Here is a 24820-nt window from a genome sequence, read left to right on the forward strand (position 1 = left end):
GACCGTTTGAGCAGACACATGCACATTTGTGGCCTGCTGGAGGTCATTTTGCAGGGCTCTGGCAGTGTTCCTCCTGCTCCTCCTTGCACAAAGGTGGAGGTAGCGGTCCTGCTGCTGGGTTGTTGGCCTCCTCCACGTCTCCTGATGTACTGGCCTGTCTCCTGGTAGCGCCTCCATGCTCTGGACACTACGCTGACAGACACAGCAAACCTTCTTGCCACAGCTCGCATTGATGTGCCATCCTGGATGAGCTGCACTACCTGAGCCACTTGTGTGGGTTGTAGACTCCGTCTCATGCTACCACTAGAGTGAAAGCACCGCCAGCATTCAAAAGTGACTAAAACATCAGCCAGGAAGCATAGGAACTGAGAAGTGGTCTGGTCTCCACCTGCAGAACCACTCCTTTATTGGGGGTGTCTTGCTTATTGCCTATACTTTCCACCTGTTGTCTATTCCATTTGCACAACAGAATGTCAAATTTATTGTCAATCAGTGTTGCTTCCTAAGTGGACAGTTTGATTTCACAGAAGTGTGATTGACTTGGAGTTACATTGTGTTGTTTAAGTGTTCCCTTTTATTTTTTTGAGCAGTATATTTAAGTATCAAAAGTAACAGTATGAATAAAACATTTCTTATATTAAGCCAACAAGACAGCACAATTTTCATGTTTTTTCCATTTTTCTGATAGCCAGGGGCACACTCCAACACTCAGACATAATTTACAAATGAAACGTTTGTGTTTAGTGAGTCTGCCAGATCAAAGGCAGTAGGGACAACCAGGGAGGTTCTGTTGATAAGTGTGTGAATTTGACAATTTTCTGTCCTGCCAAGCATTCAAAATGTAATGAGTAATTTTGGGTGACAGGGGATATGTGTGGAGTAAATGGTACATTAAAGTATTTTTTTGTTAAGTAATATATATACCACTGCGTGTCAGATCGGTCTGTCAAAAGAAGTGACAGTAGTAAGTTCACCTGGTTAACTCTGGAATATCAGATCAACATTCAGTTGTCAAACAACAAATTAAATGTGAATTCGGTCAGAAGTTTTATAAAGAGTCCAAGTTTTTGACTTGCAAATCCAATTTATTTTCCAGACATAATTGATTTAAAAAAATGTACTTGAACATAGTTGTTCAAATGCTGATTTAGCACCATTGTGCCCAGTCAGCACTCCACTGTGGGTAATATAATGAGCTCTAGTACTGTATTAGATCAGCTTGGTTTTCCTGGTAGTTTCGAGGGCTCCAGTTAGTCTTTAACAGTAGTGTGTGCACATGTTGAGTCTTGGCTCCACTCATTAAGGCTGTCTTTAGTCTACCAGGTGTCTCACACACCATCTTCAGGATGTCATTTTGTAAAGTCCCTGTTCACTTTTCAAAAATGGGTGATTCAAATGATGGTGAACCAGCTTTTTAGTACTGATGTGGATTTTATTTTGGGGAAAAGCACCCCATTATACAAGGTATGTTTTATATGCAAATTAGGTGTAGACTAATTTGCTAAAATAAGTCTGTAGAGGTTATTTTTTTTATTTTAGATGACATAATTTGTGTAAAATGTTAGTTGCATGAGGGTTTTGTTTTACAGGCCAGCTGGGGCATATTCATTAAGCTGAATCTGTTCCAAAACATTTCTTACACATAAGCAAACGAAATGGGGGAGGGACCTAACTGAATTTGTCCGATAGAAACTCTTGGTTTGTTTCTTAAATGGTAAACGTTTTCCATAATTAATACACCCCCTGGAAAGTCCATGTGTGTCATGAACAGCATTAGCATGAGCAATAATTGTGTCATCTGCGGTTCGCCTTCAAAATAGCTTTCAGAGCAGCTTACCGATCACTGTACCAGTACAGTTCGTATAGCATTTAGCCGTACCCTTATCCTACTTCTCCTCTGGTGATGTAGAGGTTAATCCAGGTCCTGCAGTGCCTAGCTCCACACCCACTCCCCAGGTGCTCTCATTTGTTGACTTCTGTAACCGTAAAAGCCTTGGTTTCATGCATGTTAACATTAGAAGCCTACTCCCTAAGTTTGTTTTGCACACTCTGCCAACCCGGATGTCTTAGCCGTGTCTGAATCCTGGCTTAGGAAAACCACCAAAAACCCTGAAATCTCCATCGCTAACTATAACATTTTCCGCCAAGATAGAACTGCCAAAGGGGGTGGAGTTGCAATCTACTGCAGAGACAGCCTGCAGAGTTCTGTCATGCTATCCAGGTCTGTGCCCAAACAGTTTGAGCTTCTACTTTTAAATATCCACCTTTCCAGAAATGTCTCACTGTTGCCGCTTGTTACAGACCCCCTCAACCCCCAGCTGCGCCCTGGACACCATATGTGAATTAATTGCCCCCATCTATCTTCAGTGTGTACTGTTAGGTGACCTAAACTGGGATATGCTTAACACCCCGGCCGTCCTACAATCTAAATTAGATGCCCTCAATCTCACCCAAATTATCATGGAACCTACCAGGTACAACCCCAAATCCGTAAACTCGGGCACCCTCATAGATATTATCCTGACCAACCTGTCCTCTAAATACACCTCTGCTGTCTTCAACCAGGATCGCAGCGATTACTGCCTCATTGCCTGCATCCATAATGGGTCCGCGGTCAAACGACCACCCTTCATCAGTCAAACGCTCCCTAAAACACTTCAGCGAGCAGGCCTTTCTAATCGACCTGGCCCGGGTATCCTGGAAAGATATTGACCTCATTCCGTCAGTAGAGGATGCCTGGTTATTCTTTAAAAGTGCTTTCCTCACCATCTTAAATAAGCATGCCCCATTCAGAAAATGTAGAACCAGGAACAGATATAGCCCTTGGTTCTCTACAGACCTGACTGCCCTTGACCAGCACAAAAACATCCTGTGGCGTTCTACTTTAGCATCGAATAGCCCCCGCGATATGCAACTTTTCAGGGAAGTTAGGAAAGCAAAGGCTAGCTTTTTCAAACAGAAATTTGCATCCTGCAGCACAAACTCCAAAAAGTTCTGGGACACTGTAAAGTCCATGGAGAATAAGAGCACCTCCTCCCAGCTGCCCACTGCACTGAGGCTAGGAAACACTGTCACCACTGATAAATCGACGATTATCGAATTTCAATAAGCATTTTTCTACGGCTGGCCTTGCTTTTCACCTGGCTACCCCTAACCTGGTCAACAGCTCTGCACCCCCCACAGCAACTTGCCCAAGCCTCCCCCATTTCTCCTTCACACAAATCCAGATAGCTGATGTTCTGAAAGAGCTGCAAAATCTGGATCCCGACAAATCAGCCGGGCTAGACAATCTGGACCCTCTCTTTATAAAATTATCCACTGCACTTGTTGCAACCCCTATTACTAGCCTGTTCAATCTCTTTCGTATCGTCTGAGATCCCCAAAGATGGGAAAGCTGCCGCAGTCATCCCCCTCTTCAAAGGGGGAGACACTCTAGACCCAAACTGTTACAGACCTATATCTATCCTACCCTGCCTTTCTAAGGTCTTTGAAAGCCAAGTTAACAAACAGATCACCGACCATTTAGAATCCCACCGTACCTTCTCCGCTATGCAATCTGGTTTCCGAGCTGGTCACGGGTGCACCTCAGCCACGCTCAAGGTCCTAAACGATATCATAATCGCCATCGACAAAAGACAATACTGTGCAGCCGTATCCATCGACTTGGCCAAGGCTTTCGAGTCTGTCAATCACCACATTCTTATCGGCAGACTCAGCAGCCTTGGTTTCTCAAATGACTGCCTCGCCTGGTTCACCAACTACTCCTCTGACAGAGTTCATTGTGTCAAATGGGAGGGCCTGTTCTCCAGACCTCTGCCAGTCTCTATGGGGGTGCCACAGGGTTCAATTCTCAGGCCGACTCTTTTCTCTGTATACATCAATGATGTTGCTCTTGCGGCTGGTGATTCTCTGATCCACCTCTACGCAGACGACACCATTCTGTATACTTCTGGCCCTTTGGACACTGTTAACTAACCTCCAGACGAGCTTCAATGCCATACAACTCTCCTTCCGTGGCCTCCAACTGCTCTTAAACGCAAGTAAAACTAAATGCATGCTCTTCAACCGATCGCTGCCCGCATCTGCCCGCCCGCCTAGCATCACTACTCTGGACGGTTCTGACTTAGAATATGTGGACAACTACAAATACCTAGGTGTCTGGTTAGACTGTAAGCTCTCCTTCCAGACTCATATTAAGCATCTCCAATCCAAAATTAAATCTAGAATCGGCTTCTTATTTCGCAACAAAGCATCCTTCACTCATGCTGCCAAACATACCCTCGTAAAACTGACTATCCTACCGATCCTTAACTTCAGCGATGTCATTTACAAAATAGCCTCCAACACTCTACTCAGCCAGTTGGATATCACAGTGCCATCCGTTTCATCACCAAAGCCCCATATACTACCCACCACTGCGACCTGTATGCTCTCGTTGGCTGGCCCTCGTTTCATATTCGTCGCCAAACCCACTGGCTCCAGGTCATCTATAAGTCCTTGCTAGGTAAAGCCCCGCCTTATCTCAGCTCACTGGTCACCATAGCAGCACCCACCCGTAGCACACGCTCCAGCAGGTATATTTCACTGGTCACCCCCAAAGCCAATTCCTCCTCTGGCTGCCTTTCCTTCCAGTTCTCTGCTGCCAATGACTGGAACGAATTGCAAAAATCACTGAAGCTGGAGACTCATATCTCCCTCACTATCTTTAAGCATCAGCTATCAAAGCAGCTTACAGATCATTGCACCTGTACATAGCCCATCTGTAAATAGCCCATCCAACTACCTCATCCCCATATGGTTATTTATATTTTTCTTCTTTTTTTTACTCCTTTGCACCAAAGGATCTCTACTTGCACATTCAACTTCTGCACATCTCACTCCAGTGTTTATTTGCGAAATTGTAATTATTTCCCCACTACGGCCTATTTACTGCCTTACCTCCCTAATCTTACTTCATTTGCACACACTGTATATAGACTTTTGTATTGTGTTATTGACTACGTTTATTTATTCCATGTGTAACTCTGTGTCACACTGCTTTGCTTTATCTTGGCCAGGTCGCAGTTGTAAATGAGAACTTGTTCTCAACTGGCTTACCTGGTTGAATAAAGGTGAAATAAAAATGTTTAAAAATACTGTATGTTGGAATGTCTTATGTCTGTCCTACATGTAGTGTTGGTACATGGAATATTCCTCTACTGCATATATCATAAATTGATATTGCAAATAGAAGTACCGGACTATAAGCCGCAACTTTTTTCCCTGGCTTTCAACCTCGCGGCTTAAACAATGACGCGGCTAATATATGGATCTTTCCCGCTTTCATTTTTTTTTTTTTCAAAAAACACATTCTGTGACGTGCTCAGTTTTTTGGCGGCATGAAGCTTTCATTAGACCAATGAAATTGCCGAACGGGTTAAGGTCAAACAACTTTTTTGTTTACTGTTTAGATTTAAATCGAGCGCGCTCAAACTTCCCATCATTCTGATTACGGTAGTCATTTTGTCACCCTCATCATGGCAAAGACACGGAGAAATGCATATGATGTAGCTTTCAAGTTGAAGGCGATTGATCTGGCTGTTGGAAAAGGAAATAGAGCTGCTGCACGGGAGCTTGGTCTTAATGAGTCGATGATAAGACGTTGGAAACAGCAGCGTGAGGAATTGACTCAGTGCAAAAAGACAACTAAAGCTTACTGCTAATTTTTTATTTTTTGTTACAAGCCGTGTTTCGTTAAAGCCTGTGTAAAGTTAATTTGTTTCAATGTACCGGTAGGCACCTGCGGCTTATAGACATGTGCGGCTTATTTATGTTCAAAATAATATATATTTTTTTAATTCAGTGGATGCGGCTTATGTTCAAGTGCGCTTAATAGTCCGGAAATTACGGTATTATGTTCAACAACTGACATTTTCAGATATTATTTTGACAAACACACTTTGGTGCTTACAATTCATTCTCTATTGTCATAGATTTGGTGGGCACTGTCATCTGTGATCTTTCTGATATGACTTTCTTTAAGCACGTACTGATGAAACTGTCACTTAATGTTTTTCTTAAAGTCTACAAACACTCTACATTTATTCACTCTGTGATAGGGTTGGATCCTATATGCTACTTTTATTATTGTCCTGTAAATGGTTCAGTGCCTATAATTTAGGCTGTGTAGAATGGGTCATGAAGGAAATTACCTCTACTAATAAATTACTACTAGATTATAGTGATAAGGAAAACAGCATACAAATTTGGCTCGTGTATTCATTTGCCTATAACTAATCATAATTCCATTTTCTTTTACATAAAGAGAATACTTCAAAATGAGAAGATCCTGCCATGGAAAAGACGACTGGGCGGACATAAAGTGGAAAGGAGGGGAAATAATTCACACCATGCAGCAGGACACCTTCAGCTGCGGGGTTTTTGTAATGCAGGTTTGATAGTTATATTTTAAATAATTAAGCTGTTATGTGACAATTAGGTTAAACTATTTTATTTCTTGGTGTAGATGGCCAAGGAAGTTGCACAGAACTTCCCCAACATCCCCTCCCAAATTGATATGGAACTTTCAAAAACACATGGAGCAACTGCGAAAAGAAATGGCTGAGGATATGCTAAAAATGTCTGGTATGTAATGACATTTAATTCAAAGTAAATGTAAATTCTTTATTTTTATGTAGTTGTCAGACAGCCATATGTTCAGTTCATGCCTATGATTTCAGAGTTCAACAAAGCCAACTGCTTCATGTGTGCCACTGATAAAGAACCTGGATGTGGCCCAAAGACTGACTGGGTTAGTAACTTTATTTAACATGTTTATAATCTTTTGACAACAGTGACGGCATGTAAGACAATTTATGATATAACACAATGGATGGCTCATTCGTCATACTGCATTGATATTTGATATTATTTATAACGTGTTACGCTTGGCTTTGTTTTGATTGAATGTTTTGCATGCCAACGCTGGTTCCATCTGCTGTGCCTAGAAATGAAGACAAGAGTTCAACAGAGTAAAGAACACAAACTGGAAGTGCAGTCTTTGTTGTTTAAAATGTATGCTATTCCCCATCCACACTGAAGAGGCTCTGAAATGTACATCAACCAGGGATAAAGAGAAAGTTAACTCTGAAATGTTTCGTACTTATTTGAAGTAAAGTGTCTGACATGTTGGAAAAGACATGTTTGACATGTTGGAAAATCTACAATTTGTTTAATTTGTCAATATTACATTTTATTCATTGATTTACTGGCCACCATTACTGTGGTTACATGTTCAGTATATGTATTGACCAGCAAACCCACTGCAGCCTAGCTCACTCTCCGTCCCTGCTTTGGACAATTAATAGCATGACTCTCGTACTTGGCCCTAGTCAAGGGTAGTCAGTGGACATTCTGAACCTTGTTTGAAGTCACTAGGTAACATGACCAAGGAGCTATTGAAATTTTGCATTTTGAAATATGCATGTAAAACCATTTGAGATGAAAATTGACAAACTAAAGGGTGTGCAATGTGTGTCTATGCCATCGGGTTAGCTATAACCAGTTTTGAAAGTGTTAGGAGTAATGGTTAAAGAGCTGTTGAAATTCAAAAATGGTATTTGTCACTATGTTGACAGTCCCTAACTGCTGTTGGTGTATGTAAGGAAAACTACAGGCGAATATCCATCCGTCGAATATCCAACCTGAAACTGTCTTTACCTCAGTTACTGGCTGCTGTATCCAAGGGTCATCCAATCATTCGACTATGGTGGTCTGCATGAAACATGTTGGTATTAGACTCAGTCAGGGACAGGTTGAAAATGTCAGTGAAGACACTTGCCAGTTGGTCAGCGCATGCTCGGAGTACACGTCTTGGTAATCCGTCTGGTCCTGCGGCCTTGTGAATGTTGACCTGTTTAAAAGGTCTTACTCACATTGGCTACGGAGAGCGTGATCACACAGTCGTCCGGAACAGCTGATGCTATCATACATGCTTCAGTGTTGCTAGCCTCGAAGCGAGCATAGAATTAATTTAGCTCGTCTGGTCGGCTTGTGCCACTGGGCAGCTTGTGGCTGTGCTTCTCTTTGTAGTCTAACATTTTGCATGTCCTGCCACATCCGTCGAGCGTCAGAGCCGGTATAGTACGATTTAATATTAGTCGTGTATTGACGGTTTGCCTGTTTGATGGTTCGTCGGAGGGCTTAGCGGGATTTCTTATAAGCGTCCGGGTTAGAGTCCCGCTCCTTGGAAAGCGGCAGCTCTACCCTTTAGCTCAGTGCGGATGTTGCCTGTAATCCATGGCTTCTGGTTGGGGTATGTACGTACGGTCACTGTGGGGACAACGTCATCGATGCACTTATTGAGGAAGCCAGTGACTGATGTGATGTACTCATCAATGCCATCAGAAGAAACCCAGAATCCCATAGAATTATGGTCAGATTTGCCAAATGGAGGGCGAGGTAGAACTTGGTATGCATCTCCGTGTGTGGAGTAAAGGTGGTCGAGTATTTTTTCCTCTGGTTGCACATTTAAACATGCTGGTAGAAATTAGGTAAAATGGATTTAAGTTTCCCTGCGTTTAAAGTCCCCGGCCAGTAGGACGCTGCCTCTGGATGAGCTTTTTCCTGTTTGCTTACGGCCTTATACAGCTCATTGAGTGCGGTCTTAGCGGCAGCATCAGTTTGTGATGGTAAATAGACAGCCCACGAAAAATATAGATTAGAACTCTCTTAGTAAATAGTGTGGTCTACAGCTTATCGTGAGATACTCTACCTCAGGTGAGCAAAACCTTGAGACTTCCTTAATATTAGATTTCGTGCACCAGCTGTTTACAAATATACACAGACCCCCACCTATTGTCTTACCGGAGGCAGCTGTTCTATCTTGCCGATGCACGGAAACCCAGCCAGCTGTATGTTATCCATGTCGTCGTTCAGCCACACAGCTCAGTGAAACATAATATATTACAGTTTTTAATGTCCCGTTGGTAGGATATTCGTGATCGCAGCTCGTCTATTTTGTTATCTAATGGTTGTACGTTGGCTAATTGGACTGATGGTAAAGGCAGATTACACACTCTCCGTTGGATCCTTACAAGGCACCCCGACCTACGTCCCGATATATCCATCTCTTCATGTGAATGACGGGGATTTGGGCCTTGTCGGGTGTCTGGAATAAATCCTTTGCGTCCGACTCGTTAAATTAAAAATCTTTGTCCAGTTCGAGGTGAGCAATCGGTGTCCTGATATCCAGAAGCTATTTTTGGTCATAAGAGATGGTGGCAGAAACATTATGTAGAAAATAAGTTACAAATAATGTGAAAACACACACGCAAAATTGGTTAGTAGGCCGTAAAACTGCAGCCATCTCCTCCGGCGCCATTGTAATTATACCCTGGTCTGTATTCCAGTTGACTACGGATGTGGAGAGAGGTCAGTCATATCCTGGTCTGTACTCCAGATTACTATGAATGAGGAGAGAGGTCAGATACCCTGGTCTTTATCTACTCCAGGGCCACTAGGCTGTTGCTCTGCAGGTTCAGTGTGTCAATGGTCTCCTGGCAGACCTGGGCCTCTCTCCCCCGGCTCCTCTGGGCTTCTCTCTTCACCTTCAATGCTCGGCTGAGCTGCTAGTCTAACCTTTGACCTCAGCTACTTCCTGTTTCATCTGGGTCACTCCCTCTTGCACCTGGACTACATCCTGTAGTAGAATCACAGGGTACATAAGAGTATTTTGTGTAAAACTGTGACAAAAAAATCAGAATTAAATCCATTTCAATCCCAACTTGTTACGCAATGTAATGTGTTAGTCCTATTAATTGACTGCGATTGCGCCAATGAGAAATTTAAAACATTATCGCAGTTTGAATCTTCCTTTTTATATCCATACGTTTTTAATAGATGATGCTCATACAGTATATATTTTATTGTAAAGAGCTTTGGTCTCACAAACAACAACGCAGATGCTTTTCACTCTTGAACCTGGGGTTATGAACACTTCCGTGGTGGTTAACACAAGGCATAGCTAGGCTATATTTGTTCAACAAGTGTGACTTCTTGAGACATGGCATGTTTCCAACCACTTACACATTTGGTAGATACATACACTTCTAATAGAAGTCATCTTAAATGTGAACCAAATATCCAACAGTAAAAGTATATATTTACAATGTGTTAATAAGGCTGAAAAGATTACATTTTTCCATTCTCCTCCAGTATTATCACGAGTTCCTCATACCTTCACGTAAACAGGAGAACTGAAAGTAAAGGCAGTTCTTAGAAAAGTCACATTCGCAGTGTATTTGAAAAGGACTTTAGGTGTGCTCGATCTAGGCACAACGGAAAGAGCTGAATAGTCCCAAAAGTGCAAACTGCCTGCCGGTTAAGCTAAATCATGAGCACCTGTAGTACATATTTCACCCAGGTCTGATTCACATAGATGGCTATGTAGCCTAATCTACAAATCTACACACTCAAAGCATGTTCACACCTTCCTAGACAATACCTTTAGCTGGGACAACCTGTCCTTCACTATCTTCCTGGACATGGCCTGTAGCTGGGCCAACCTGTCCTTCACTATCTTCCTGGACATGACCTATAGCTAGACTAACCTGTCCTCATCTGCCGTCCCAACTCATCCTGCTGGCCTTTAGCAGTGATCAGCTCTCCTTCCTTTATGGACAGAGTTCTACACAAGGAACTCACTGTACCTGCAGAGTACAAATACAGTATTGATTAGTATAATATAAGTGTCTGCTGTAGTTCACAGGTTTGTTCACACCTATCCAAACCGTTCAGTTCTCAGAGTACATAGGGGGTAAGTGTTAAGGTATAGGGATTGATTTGGGATTAAGAGCTCATCCACCCACAGTTTAAGTTCTAAATATGTTTGATACAGTACATGTTTATATACGTGCAAAGTTCATACACACCAGAGGAGATCACATGATTCTTCCTGGCCTCTAACTCCTGCATCAATGGTTTGTTGGTTCTGTCATCTGTTCAGTAAGTGATACTGGTGTCTTCCTCCTCACTGTCCACTGTCACTGTCCACAGCATTCTCTATTTCTGAAGAACTGTGTTTGTGGCCATGTTCCAAGACACAGATATGGCCACCAAATAACATTCATTTTAGGTTATGTTTCAAAAGATAACTTTACATTTAACATTTGAAATTGATATAAAGGCTATCACATGATTCATTCCTAACTCTGTCCAAGTTAACTAAGGGTTAACCTCATGCTGTTTGGCTTGGTGTCTGTCTCAGATTGAGTTGCTTCTCTGTCCAACAGGGCTAGGAACCCTCCATGTTCAGGACCCTACCCAGGGCTGGCATCTCTCAGCCTGTGGATCTTCTCTTCTATCCTGGCTGTATGCTGGCTCTTCTCCTGCACCTCCTTCTCCACCTCCCTCCGATTCCTGACCTCGTCTGACAGATGAATTACCTTTAATACAAAGAAACACAGAAAAGTATGTGAGGTGACCAAGGTTACTTCAGCTCCTCATTTTCACTTTGTTTCATTAGTTTTATTTTAGTTTGACAGGTTTTATATTTACTTATATATGTGTGTTGTGCTCTGTTGGTTCTGGTATCAGTTATAGTTTTAACAGTATTCTAACCTGAAGTTTCACGTTTTTACTTTCTATTGTTTCTTTTTCATTTCGTTTTAGTTTCAATGTTAGTCAAGCTTCATTGTTCAAAGGCAGAGGGATAGATGACACTGTTATAGTTAGATCACTTTTATACTGTAGTTAGGTTCAGAGAGAGGGATAGATGACACTGTTATAGTTAGATCACTTTTATACTGTAGTTAGGTTCAGAGAGAGGGATAGATGACACTGTTATAGTTAGATCACTTTTACACTGTAGTTAGGGTCAGAGAGAGGGATCGATGACACTGTTATAGTTAGATCACTTTTATACTGTAGTTAGTGTCAGGGATAGATGACACTGTTATAGTTAGATCACTTTTATACTGTAGTTAGGTTCAGAGAGAGGGATCGATGACACTGTTATAGTTAGATCACTTTTATACTGTAGTTAGTGTCAGGGATAGATGACACTGTTATAGTTAGATCACTTTTATACTGTAGTTAGGTTCAGAGAGAGGGATAGATGACACTGTTATAGTTAGATCGCTTTTATACTGTAGTTAGGTTCAGAGAGAGGGATAGATGACACTGTTATAGTTAGATCACTTTTATACTGTAGTTAGTGTCAGAGATAGAGGGATAGATGACACTGTTATAGTTAGATCACTTTTATACTGTAGTTAGGTTCAGAGAGAGGGATAGATGACACTGTTATAGTTAGATCACTTTTATACTGTAGTTAGGTTCAGAGAGAGGGATAGATGACACTGTTATAGTTAGATCACTTTTATACTGTAGTTAGTGTCAGGGATAGATGACTGTTATAGTTAGATCACTTTTACACTGTAGTTAGTGTCAGGGATAGATGACACTGTTATAGTTAGATCACTTTTACACTGTAGTTAGGTTCAGAAAGAGGGATAGATGACACTGTTATAGTTAGATCACTTTTATACTGTAGTTAGGTTCAGAGAGAGGGATAGATGACACTGTTATAGTTAGATCACTTTTATACTGTAGTTAGGTTCAGAGAGAGGGATAGATGACACTGTTATAGTTAGATCACTTTTATACTGTAGTTAGGTTCAGAGATAGAGGGATAGATGACACTGTTATAGTTAGATCACTTTTATACTGTAGTTAGTGTCAGGGATAGATGACACTGTTATAGTTAGATCACTTTTATACTGTAGTTAGGTTCAGAGAGAGGGATAGATGACACTGTTATAGTTAGATCACTTTTATACTGTAGTTAGGTTCAGAGAGAGGGATAGATGACACTGTTATAGTTAGATCACTTTTACACTGTAGTTAGTGTCAGGGATAGATGACACTGTTATAGTTAGATCACTTTTATACTGTAGTTAGTGTCAGGGATAGATGACACTGTTATAGTTAGATCACTTTTATACTGTAGTTAGTGTCAGAGATAGAGGGATAGATGACACTGTTATAGTTAGATCACTTTTATACTGTAGTTAGGTTCAGAGAGAGGGATAGATGACACTGTTATAGTTAGATCACTTTTATACTGTAGTTAGTGTCAGGGATAGATGACACTGTTATAGTTAGATCACTTTTACACTGTAGTTAGGTTCAGAGAGAGGGATAGATGACACTGTTATAGTTAGATCACTTTTATACTGTAGTTAGTGTCAGGGATAGATGACACTGTTATAGTTAGATCACTTTTATACTGTAGTTAGGTTCAGAGAGAGGGATAGATGACACTGTTATAGTTAGATCGCTTTTACACTGTAGTTAGGTTCAGAGAGAGGGATAGATGACACTGTTATAGTTAGATCACTTTTATACTGTAGTTAGTGTCAGGGATAGATGACACTGTTATAGTTAGATCACTTTTACACTGTAGTTAGGTTCAGAGAGAGGGATAGATGACACTGTTATAGTTAGATCACTTTTATACTGTAGTTAGTGTCAGGGATAGATGACTGTTATAGTTAGATCACTTTTACACTGTAGTTAGGTTCAGAGAGAGGGATAGATGACACTGTTATAGTTAGATCACTTTTATACTGTAGTTAGGTTCAGAGAGAGGGATAGATGACACTGTTATAGTTAGATCACTTTTATACTGTAGTTAGTGTCAGAGAGAGGGATAGATGATGCCCACCTCACTGAGCCAACCATAGTGCTAACAACCATCAGATCCTTCTACATCTACTAGGGGCCATTTAAAGTGTCTATAGGGAGGTTTTCAGACTGGGCCACACCAATCTGTATACAATGATGAACCTTCTCATGTAGTAGGGTCATGTACCATGGTACCTTCCACCCTGTGTTCTCAGCCATGGTGGTACTGGTGAAGTTAGACTTGTTCTGATGTCCCTCTCTAGCTGCTCCGGGGTCATCGCCATGTAAAGTCCAAAGACGAAAAATAACCCTGAAGGAAGGAGAGATGACTAGAAAGAATCCGGTTGACCGCTTTATGTGTGGATTAATTGTTGGAGTAGAGGACCTTGTGCATTTCAGGTAAAATAACAACTCAATGTTTATATCCCAGGACAAATAAGCTAGCTAAATTGCCATAAATGTTTAATGCTTTTCGACCTGTCCCCAAATTAATATAATTGGTTGAGAGTTTGTTTTGATATTTCGTGTCATGATCGCGTTTGGAGTGAGGGGACAAAATCAATTTGCGCACGATGGCGGATGCACTCGCGCGTCTGGTTTGGGCATGGTGTAATGGTTGTTTAAATCTAAAATTAGCTTGACGCGTTTTCGGTTATCCTACAGACTCAGCGCATTGCTACATGGTACTTGAAGGAGAATTGGAGGTTAATAATTTATTACACTGTTTAGATTGAGCACATTTAAACGAAAGCTAAACTTCGTCATGACGATATAAACGGATGGATGTGTTCCAGATGAGGAAGGCCATCTATTGGCTGATTTGGCGGCCTGGAGTGTAGGTCATTGTTTTATGAAATGTGATCCCATATCTCCAGTGACAATAATTATGTAGCTATGAAGTGTTCTCACACGATTTCCTGATTTTCACAACTTGGAAGTTACATCATGGGGAAATGTTGTATTTTACCCACTGATAGAACATAAACATTCACCAAATAAACAGGAGTTATGTTTTTTATTTCTGGGGGTGGATTATCCCTTTAAACTGTATAGTGGTTAATCAGTAGCCTTGCCTCAACCTAGTCAAAATGCGAACCAAGGCAGGGTAAAAGATGCATTATTTGTGTATGTAGAAATAAGTAACAAACAAGGACATATTTTAATCTTGATGAATGACTATTTGTAATTTTACGACAAGCTAAGATGTTCTTTCCCTTTAGTTTACAATGTCTGTTCTGCCTCTAGTGACTCAGCTGCCTTCTGATGTTTATTAAGTCTGCTAAACTCACTCCAATTTTCACTGTTATTGAAATATGAAAAACTATGGCCTTGTCATTATTAATTCATGTTTGCTTGTTGGTAACTTAGACAGGCAAGGGCCTCCAAGTGGCGCAGCGTCTAAAAATGCTGACCAGACCGCACGCGCGCATCTGAGTGCACCATCGCCCGCATGTTGATTTTGTCCCCCCACACCAGAGATCAGGACAGCAGGTTGATTTTGTCCCCCCACACCAGAGATCAAAACACACAGGTTGATTTTGTCCCCCCACACCAGAGATCAGGACAGCAGGTTGATTTTGTCCCCCCACACCAGAGATCAGGACAGCAGGTTGATTTTGTCCCCCCACACCAGAGATCAAAACACGCAGGTTGATTTTGTCCCCCCACACCAGAGATCAGGACAGCAGGTTGATTTTGTCCCCCCACACCAGAGATCAGAACACGCAGGTTGATTTTGTCCCCCCCACACCAGAGATCAGAACAGCAGGTTGATTTTGTCCCCCCACACCAGAGATCAAAACACACAGGTTGATTTTGTCCCCCCCACACCAGAGATCAAAACACGCAGGTTGATTTTGTCCCCCCACACCAGAGATCAGAACACACAGGTTGATTTTGTCCCCCCCACACCAGAGATCAAAACACACAGGTTGATTTTGTCCCCCCACACCAGAGATCAGGACAGCAGGTTGATTTTGTCCCCCCACACCAGAGATCAAAACACGCAGGTTGATTTTGTCCCCCACACCAGAGATCAGAACACGCAGGTTGATTTTGTCCCCCCACACCAGAGATCAAAACACGCAGGTTGATTTTGTCCCCCCACACCAGAGATCAGGACAGCAGGTTGATTTTGTCCCCCCCACACCAGAGATCAAAACACACAGGTTGATTTTGTCCCCCCACACCAGAGATCAGAACACGCAGGTTGATTTTGTCCCCCCCACACCAGAGATCAGGACAGCAGGTTGATTTTGTCCCCCCACACCAGAGATCAGAACACGCAGGTTGATTTTGTCCCCCCCACACCAGAGATCAGGACAGCAGGTTGATTTTGTCCCCCCACACCAGAGATCAAAACACGCAGGTTGATTTTGTCCCCCCCACACCAGAGATCAGAACACGCAGGTTGATTTTGTCCCCCCCACACCAGAGATCAGAACACGCAGGTTGATTTTGTCCCCCCCCACACCAGAGATCAGGACAGCAGGTTGATTTTGTCCCCCCCACACCAGAGATCAGAACACGCAGGTTGATTTTGTCCCCCCACACCAGAGATCAGAACACGCAGGTTGATTTTGTCCCCCCCCACACCAGAGATCAGGACAGCAGGTTGATTTTGTCCCCCCCACACCAGAGATCAGAACACGCAGGTTGATTTTGTCCCCCCCCACACCAGAGATCAGAACACGCAGGTTGATTTTTGTCCCCCCCACACCAGAGATCAGGACAGCAGGTTGATTTTGTCCCCCCACACCAGAGATCAGGACAGGAGGTTGAAATATCAGAACAAACTCTGAACCAATTATATTAATTTGGAGACAGGTCGGAAAGCATTAAACATTTGTGGCAATTTAGCTAGCTGTTGCTAGCTAATTTGTCCTGGGATATAAACATTGAGTTGTTATTTTACCTGAAATGCAGGTCCTCTACTCCAACATTGAATCCACAGATAAACGGTAAACCGGGTTAGTTTCTAGTAATCTCTCTTTCCTTCAGGCTTCTTCTGACTTGATATGGCGGTTGGCAACTAACTTTACGGTGCATTACCACAGCCGACTGGAGTGTGGACCTCAGTTCATCTTTCAATCACCCACGTGGGTATATGCTCCTAAACACCAATGAGATGGGAGAGGCTGGACTTGCAGCGTGTTGAGCGTCACAAATAGAACCAAGTTATATTTTATTTAACCAAGCAAGTCCATTAAGAACAAATCATTATTTACAATGAAGGCCTACCCCGGCAAAACCCTAACGACGCTGGGCCAATTGTGCGCCGCGCGATTGGCCGGTAGTGATACAGCCTGGAATTGAACCATGGTCAGCAGTGATGCCTCTAGCACTGAGATGCAGTGCCTTAGACCGCTGCACCACTCGGGAGTTACAGATGGTCGCGAGCAGTGTGGGTGCAATGATTGAATAGCATGTATGTGTACATTTATTTTGCAATGCTCACGTACGCGACTTGTCCGGTCAGCATGTTTTAAGGCACTGCAATGCAACACACGTGCCAATATCCTCCAAACACCGGCTTCTCGGGCATTATCACTTAAATATACATTCTACAGACCCTACTGAGTATTCCCTAGAATCATTTTTACTTCGGCACTTACAATTGGCTTTAAAAGCAAACTATTCTATTTCACATACAGTGATTTGCACTGGGGGCATTTATTTGACCTTGGAACATGTTTTAAAACCCATATGTTGCAAATGTCACTTAAATATGAAAAATAGCACAATTATTTTTTTCATGTCATGAATTAAAAAGGTTATTTACGCGTTTGTTATTATGTTGAACTTTTATTTAGAACTTTTTTCGTGTTACGCTGATCGTAAAGTGAAAGTAAAATTAGTCCAGGGCCTACACTACTGCGATCAAGGCTGCGGTAAGATAAATATGACATATTTACGTAGAAATAGTCTACTTTACATGTTCCGCGCTGTAGCCTAACTTTAAGAATCATATCTTTTCATATTGATGAATGAATGTGTAATGTTACTACATCGAATAGGCAGGCCTATGCTCCGCTGTTCTCTCTTTTTGTTTTCGATATTCTGTTCTGCCTCTGGTGACTCCCGTAACTCCCTTCTGATTTTAAAAGTGCGCTGCTAAACTCACTTGAATTTTCACTGTTCTTGAAATATGAAACGCTATGGCCTTGTCATTATTCATTAATGCGTGTTACTTAAAAAACGGACAAACGAATATAAGGAACACAAAATCACATGAGTGCCAGTCAGCAGCCCAGACAGACTGCTGGGCTACTTTGTTCTTTGTCCCGCTGTGGGGGTAGAATGCTTGCGAAACAGACCTGGGGCCTCATTTATAAACTGTGTGTATGTAAAAAATAGACCCCAAAACATGCATACTTTTACTGCGGCACATAGAATAGTTTTTTCTCTAAAAGCCAATATGTATTCTGTGTTGTTGTGTTAACATTTAGACTACGTTACCCAGCAGGCTATGCGGGGGCAGAGGGTTGAAGAATGCCTTGCATGGCTAAACATATGGTTTTCTAGCTGGAGTATATGTTCATTAAAAGTAGTTAAACCTACGCCCCGGTTTGTCATTATATAAGGAACAAACATAACATATTCCATATACAGTGAGTTTATTTGTGGTGAATGTAATGGGCGGAGTTAAAGGCCAGCAACACTATTATTCAGGATCCCGTGGAAGTACACCATATAGACATGCAGGCATTGGATGAATGGCTTCCTTGTTGTAGGTCTATGCTACCTCGTGAGTATTAAAATATCACAGAAAAGATTAGGAATTTATTATGCAATGATCATGGAATCGTCTTTAACCTTTATTTAAGCAGGGGGTCCATGGTATCTTTTGCAGATGAGCCCTGCATGAACATCAATTACACTAAACATATATACACTGCTCAAAAGAATAAAGGGAACACTAAAATAACACATCCTAGATCTGAATGAATGAAATAATCTTATTAAATACTTTTTTCTTTACATAGTTGAATGTGCTGACAACAAAATCACACAAAAATAATCAATGGAAATCCAATTTATCAACCCATGGAGGTCTGGATTTGGAGTCACACTCAAAATTAAAGTGGAAAACCACACTACAGGCTGATCCAACTTTGATGTAATGTCCTTAAAACAAGTCAAAATGAGGCTCAGTAGTGTGTGTGGCCTCCACGTGCCTGTATGACCTCCCTACAACGCCTGGGCATGCTCCTGATGAGGTGGCGGATGGTCTCCTGAGGGATCTCCTCCCAGACCTGGACTAAAGCATCCGCCAACTCCTGGACAGTCTGTGGTGCAACGTGGCGTTGGTGGATGGAGCGAGACATGATGTCCCAGATGTGCTCAATTGGATTCAGGTCTGGGGAACGGGCGGGCCAGTCCATAGCATCAATGCCTTCCTCTTGCAGGAACTGCTGACACACTCCAGCCACATGAGGTCTAGCGTTGTCTTGCATTAGGAGGAACCCAGGGCCAACCGCACCAGCATATGGTCTCACAAGGGGTCTGAGGATCTCATCTCGGTACCTAATGGCAGTCAGGCTACCTCTGGCGAGCACATGGAGGGCTGTGCGGCCCCCCAAAGAAATGCCACCCCACACCATGACTGACCCACCGCCAAACCGGTCATGCTGGAGGATGTTGCAGGCAGCAGAACGTTCTCCACGGCGTCTCCAGACTCTGTCACGTCTGTCACGTGCTCAGTGTGAACCTGCTTTCATCTGTGAAGAGCACAGGGCGCCAGTGGCGAATTTGCCAATCTTGGTGTTCTCTGGCAAATGCCAAACGTCCTGCACGGTGTTGGGCTGTAAGCACAACCCCCACCTGTGGACGTCGGGCCCTCATACCACCCTCATGGAGTCTGTTTCTGACCGTTTGAGCAGACACATGCACATTTGTTGCCTGCTGGAGGTCATTTTGCAGGGCTCTGGCAGTGCTCCTCCTGCTCCTCCTTGCACAAAGGCGGAGGTAGCGGGTTGTTGCCCTCCTACGGCCTCCTCTACGTCTCGTGATGTACTAGCCTGTCTCCTGGTAGCGCCTCCATGCTCTGGACACTACGCTGACAGACACCACTAGAGTGAAAGCACCTCCAGCATTCAAAAGTGACCAAAACATCAGCCACGAAGCATAGGAACTGAGAAGTGGTCTGTGGTCACCACCTGCAGAACCACTCCTTTATTGGGGGTGTCTTGCTAATTGCCTATTTCCACCTGTTGTCTATTCCATTTGCACAACAGCATGTGAAATTTATTGTCAGTGTTGCTTCCTAAGTGGACAGTTTGATTTCACAGAAGTGTGATTGACTTGGAGTTACATTGTGTTGTTTAAGTGTTCCCTTTATTTTTTTGAGCAGTGTATATATACACACACAATACATGAAAAGCAAACACAATCTACCTAATGATGATGTCAGCAACCATATTGATTTCAACTGTCAAGTATTGACCCATCAGTGCAGATGAAAGGGGTGGAGAGGGAGAACAGATCCTCAAGCAACTGAGATGCAATGTAAAGCAAGACAGCAATCCATGCAAAACACAACATTTATAAATAATTGCCTAGGAAATAGATGCCTATTTGTAATTATTTTAAACGCAAATATTAACAAAATAGATTCTCTTCTCACTAATGGCAAATGATTGCATCTTGTTATTAACCTGTTTATTGTTATGAATAAGCCTGTGCATATCCCCCATTTGCACAAAATACTAGTTTAATTCGATACTGTTTTCAATGCTATACTTCAACAACTAGAAACTTTGCGTAGGCATGGTCTAAAGTTTGCGGGAAGTTAGGCTTATTTTCATGTCAAGTTCGGTTTTTATAAATGCCAACTTCTGCTTGAAAACTGTCACACTCAAGTTTTAGGGTCCATTTTGTACATATGCACGGTTTATAAATTAGGCCCCAGGCCGGGGTTTGAAAATGTACAATTAAGGAGGAATTTCTCAATCTAAAGGCACACCCTAGATTGGAGGCAATGTCTTAAGTAGGTGAACATGTTATTACTCCAACCTCTTGAAAGTGAAAAATTCACACATTTTAATTTGTCTAAAACAACTTTATATCGAAGGAGTGCCTTTGCATTGACGGCTTGCACATGAGCAGTTCGGCTCGAGAGACCGTTACACCCGATGACGTGTTTCTACTCATGAGTTTAGCAAGCCAAAGTTGCCATGACATCGCCTATAAGTGTGATCGAGGATTTCTATTGGTGAAGCAGTTTTAGTCTGTCTTCATATTGTGCTGTCTTTGGTAGAATGGACATTGCTCCATGTACAAGGCTACTTCACCACAAGATGGCAGCATTCTCTAATAATAATTTGCCAATTTCTGTTTCATACTTCTCAAATTAGCTTCAACTTTTTTCTGTGATTTAATTCAGCAAGATATCACCATTTACAAATTTGAAAGGTTATGGTTCAGTTTTATTCACATTGATGGTGGTGACTAACTCAGGGGTGGCCAGCCAACGTACATTACTATATTATATTAATTTACTGCGCAGTGTATGCAATATTTAAGCATAATATAATTGCGCAATTCTTACTATACAGTGCATGTATTAAAATACATTAACTCTACAGGTCAGTTCATCTCGATACTTCAAAACTCCTAAGAACTTTACAAATCCAGTGTGTGGGTCTTCCAGTGAGTTGGAGAGGAATGAGGAACTATGGCACAGTTTGAAACCTTGATATGGACTGTAAGAAACATTTCTGATTTGCACATTTTGTGGGCTGGCACTAGACAGTATGCTTAATTCTTACACACCAGGGGAGGTGGCACCTCACTGACGGAAGACCCACCTGGTCCTACATTATTACATTATATACTGCTCAAAAAAATAAAGGGAACACTTAAACAACACAATGTAACTCCAAGTCAATCACACTTCTGTGAAATCAAACTGTCCACTTAGGAAGCAACACTGATTGACAATAAATTTCACATGCTGTTGTGCAAATGGAATAGACAACAGGTGGAAATTGTAGACAATTAGCAAGACACCCCCAATAAAGGAGTGGTTCTGCAGGTGGTAACCACAGACCACTTCTCAGTTCCTATGCTTCCTGGCTGACGTTTTGGTCACTTTTGAATGCAGGCGGTGCTTTCACTCTAGTGGTAGCATGAGACGGAGTCTACAACCCACACAAGTGGCTCAGGTAGTGCAGCTCATCCAGGATGGCACATCAATGCGAGCTGTGGCAAGAAGGTTTGCTGTGTCTGTCAGCATAGTGTCCAGAGCATGGAGGCGCTACCAGGAGACAGGCCAGTACATCAGGAGACGTGGAGGAGGCCGTAGGAGGGCAACAACCCAGCAGCAGGACCGCTACCTCCGCCTTTATGCAAGGAGGAGCAGTGCCAGAGCCCTGCAAAATGACCTCCAGCAGGCCACAAATGTGCATGTGTCTGCTCAAACGGTCAGAAACAGACTCCATGAGGGTGGTATGAGGGCCCGACGTCCACAGGTGGGGGTTGTGCTTACAGCCCAACACCGTGCAAGACGTTTGGCATTTGCCAGAGAGCACCAAGATTGGCAAATTCGCCACTGGCGCCCTGTGCTCTTCACAGATGAAAGCAGGTTCACACTGAGCACATGTGACAGACGTGACAGTCTGGAGACGCCGTGGAGAACGTTCTGCTGCCTGCAACATCCTCCAGCATGACCGGTTTGGTGGTGGGTCAGTCATGGTGTGGGGTGGCATTTCTTTGGGGGGCCGCACAGCCCTCCATGTGCTCGCCAGAGGTAGCCTGACTGCCATTAGGTACCGAGATGAGATCCTCAGACCCCTTGTGAGACCATATGCTGGTGCGGTTGACCCTGGGTTCCTCCTAATGCAAGACAATGCTAGACCTCATGTGGCTGGAGTGTGTCAGCAGTTCCTGCAAGAGGAAGGCATTGATGCTATGGACTGGCCCGCCCGTTCCCCAGACCTGAATCCAATTGAGCACATCTGGGACATCATGTCTCGCTCCATCCACCAACGCCACGTTGCACCACAGACTGTCCAGGAGTTGGCGGATGCTTTAGTCCAGGTCTGGGAGGAGATCCCTCAGGAGACCATCCGCCACCTCATCAGGAGCATGCCCAGGCGTTGTAGGGAGGTCATACAGGCACGTGGAGGCCACACACACTACTGAGCCTCATTTTGACTTGTTTTAAGGACATTACATCAAAGTTGGATCAGCCTGTAGTGTGGTTTTCCACTTTAATTTGAGTGTGACTCCAAATCCAGACCTCCATGGGTTGATAAATTGGATTTCCATTGATTATTTTTGTGTGATTTTGTTGTCAACACATTCAACTATGTAATGATAAAAGTATTTAATAAGATTATTTCATTCATTCAGATCTAGGATGTGTTATTTTAGTGTTCCCTTTATTTTTTTGAGCAGCGTATTTGAAATTAGAATATTTTGATTAGAATTTTGTTTAGAATTGTGCTAACTAGTTCTGTAAAGTTTTATAAATACACACAAGTTTTGATTTTGGTAATTCGTTTACTTTTTTTCTACTTCTAGAGAACTATTATTTTGGTGCTTGGAAGCATTGGATCCTGTATTGCATGTGGTAGAGCTGAGCACAGAATAGAGGATGAATGTTGTCTCATGTGTTCACCAGGTAAGGAACCTCTCTTTACATAAATGATCAACACCAATAGAAAAACATTACATTGTGATTCTCTCTTCCCCAGGAAATCATGTACATAAGCATTGTACTGAATTCACCACTACCTCCTGTGTGTCCTGTGCCGACTCTATTTTCATTGCTGGTCTCATTAAATGTGCACCATGTTCCAGCTGTGATTCAGGTGAGAGTTGTTCTACATTTATAACAGCCAGACATTAATACTGACGTCATGTGCTACAGGTTGTCAGATGGGATTTATGATTGATATTTGACTGGCATAATATGTTTGCTGAAGATAATAAATGTAATGTGTTCTTCATAGGTTTGGTTGTGTGGGTAAAACAGCCATGCAACCCACAATCAGATGATTTTTGTGAGCCACTGGAGGGGTTCTTCTGTCTGTTCTCAAACAAAAATGGTTGTGAAATAGCCCAGAAACACAGAAGCTGTAAACCTGGTCAATACATCCATCAGAGAGGTTGGTCTCCTTTCAAGTACTCAACATGATTTATAGTATACCAAGTTACTGTACTGAATTAAAAGTGTTTGCTTGAAATCAGACAACCAAGATGAGTACATGGGGAAAGATTAAGTAGGATGTTTACAAGTTTGTTTTGGGAAGTCTATTTAAAAAAATAATTTAAACATATGTTTAAACCTCCATTTGTGCAGGAACAACATCTTCAGATACTGTGTGTTCTGACTGTACTGGTGATACCTATTCAGATGGATCATTTACATCCTGCCAGACATACACACAGTAAGTGTGGCTTACACAAATAGTTTTTACCCTAATTCAAATTTACCTAACACAAATCTAAAACTGATAAATGTATCACCAAGTTATAAATGAATCATTAATGGCCAGTATTGATCTGTTTATAGATGTGAATCCTTGGGACTTCAGGAAATTACACCAGGATCTCCTTGGTGGGATTCAGAGTGTGGACCACAACTATCCCATTCCACAGCTAGAAGCAGAATTAGTGCTGTGGCATCCATGATAGTTGTCATGATATTAGCTGGAGCTGTTTTCTAATTAATAATACTGAGAAAAATACAAAACTCAGATTCATTTTAGGAAATGTATTGGTTTTGATTGCATCTGTAAATTATTGTTTAGTGTCTGTGTGTATGAGTGAGTCAGAGAGGGGCGTCAGGTAACCTAGAGGAGCGGCAGGTAACCTAGCGGTTAAGGGTGTTGTGCCAGTAACCAAAATTAAACCAGGATCTCCTTGGTCGGATTCATAATGCGGACCACATTATGAATCATCCTGACTGGTTGCATCACTGTCTAGTATGGCAACTGCTCGGCCTCCGACCGCAAGGCACTACAGAGGGTAGTGCAAATGGCCCAGTACATCACTGGGGCCAAGCTTCCTGCCATCAAGGACCTTTATACCAGGCAGTATACCCTACTCATAGACTGTTCTCTCTGCTACCACACAGCAAGCAGTACCGGAGCGCAAAGTCTAGGTCCAAGAGGCTTCCAAACAGCTTCTACCCCCAAGCCATAAGACT

At 42.5% G+C, this 24820-nt stretch overlaps 3 long non-coding RNA genes across 6 annotated transcripts; 2 read left to right on the forward strand and 1 right to left on the reverse strand.

Annotated features, from left to right (window-relative positions):
• Positions 1 to 6277: 6277 nt before the first annotated feature.
• LOC123727361 (uncharacterized) lies at positions 6278 to 11556 on the forward strand. The gene is made up of 3 exons (XR_006759336.1): positions 6278 to 6624; positions 6720 to 6790; positions 11271 to 11556. It is a non-coding gene; the product is annotated as an uncharacterized lncRNA (long non-coding RNA).
• Positions 6784 to 16798, reverse strand: LOC106595973 (uncharacterized). 4 transcript variants are annotated; one of them, XR_006759326.1, is made up of 7 exons: positions 16580 to 16798; positions 13828 to 13975; positions 11302 to 11423; positions 10911 to 11054; positions 10484 to 10688; positions 8845 to 9679; positions 6784 to 6982 (listed from the first exon to the last, which is right to left on the reverse strand). It is a non-coding gene; the product is annotated as an uncharacterized lncRNA (long non-coding RNA). The 4 variants fall into 4 exon arrangements; XR_006759325.1 differs by lacking the exon at positions 16580 to 16798 and having other exon boundaries at positions 10175 to 10688; positions 13828 to 15215; XR_006759324.1 differs by lacking the exon at positions 16580 to 16798 and having other exon boundaries at positions 11215 to 11423; positions 13828 to 15213.
• A 274-nt stretch (positions 16799 to 17072) lies between these two features.
• LOC106562747 (uncharacterized) lies at positions 17073 to 24349 on the forward strand. The gene is made up of 7 exons (XR_001319089.2): positions 17073 to 17555; positions 21252 to 21370; positions 23191 to 23290; positions 23364 to 23480; positions 23622 to 23777; positions 23972 to 24059; positions 24185 to 24349. It is a non-coding gene; the product is annotated as an uncharacterized lncRNA (long non-coding RNA).
• The last annotated feature ends 471 nt before the right edge of the window (positions 24350 to 24820 follow it).

The sequence above is a fragment of the Salmo salar genome, chromosome ssa15 (genome assembly GCF_905237065.1).
Source record: "Salmo salar chromosome ssa15, Ssal_v3.1, whole genome shotgun sequence".
Taxonomy (NCBI): Eukaryota; Metazoa; Chordata; class Actinopteri; order Salmoniformes; family Salmonidae; genus Salmo; species Salmo salar.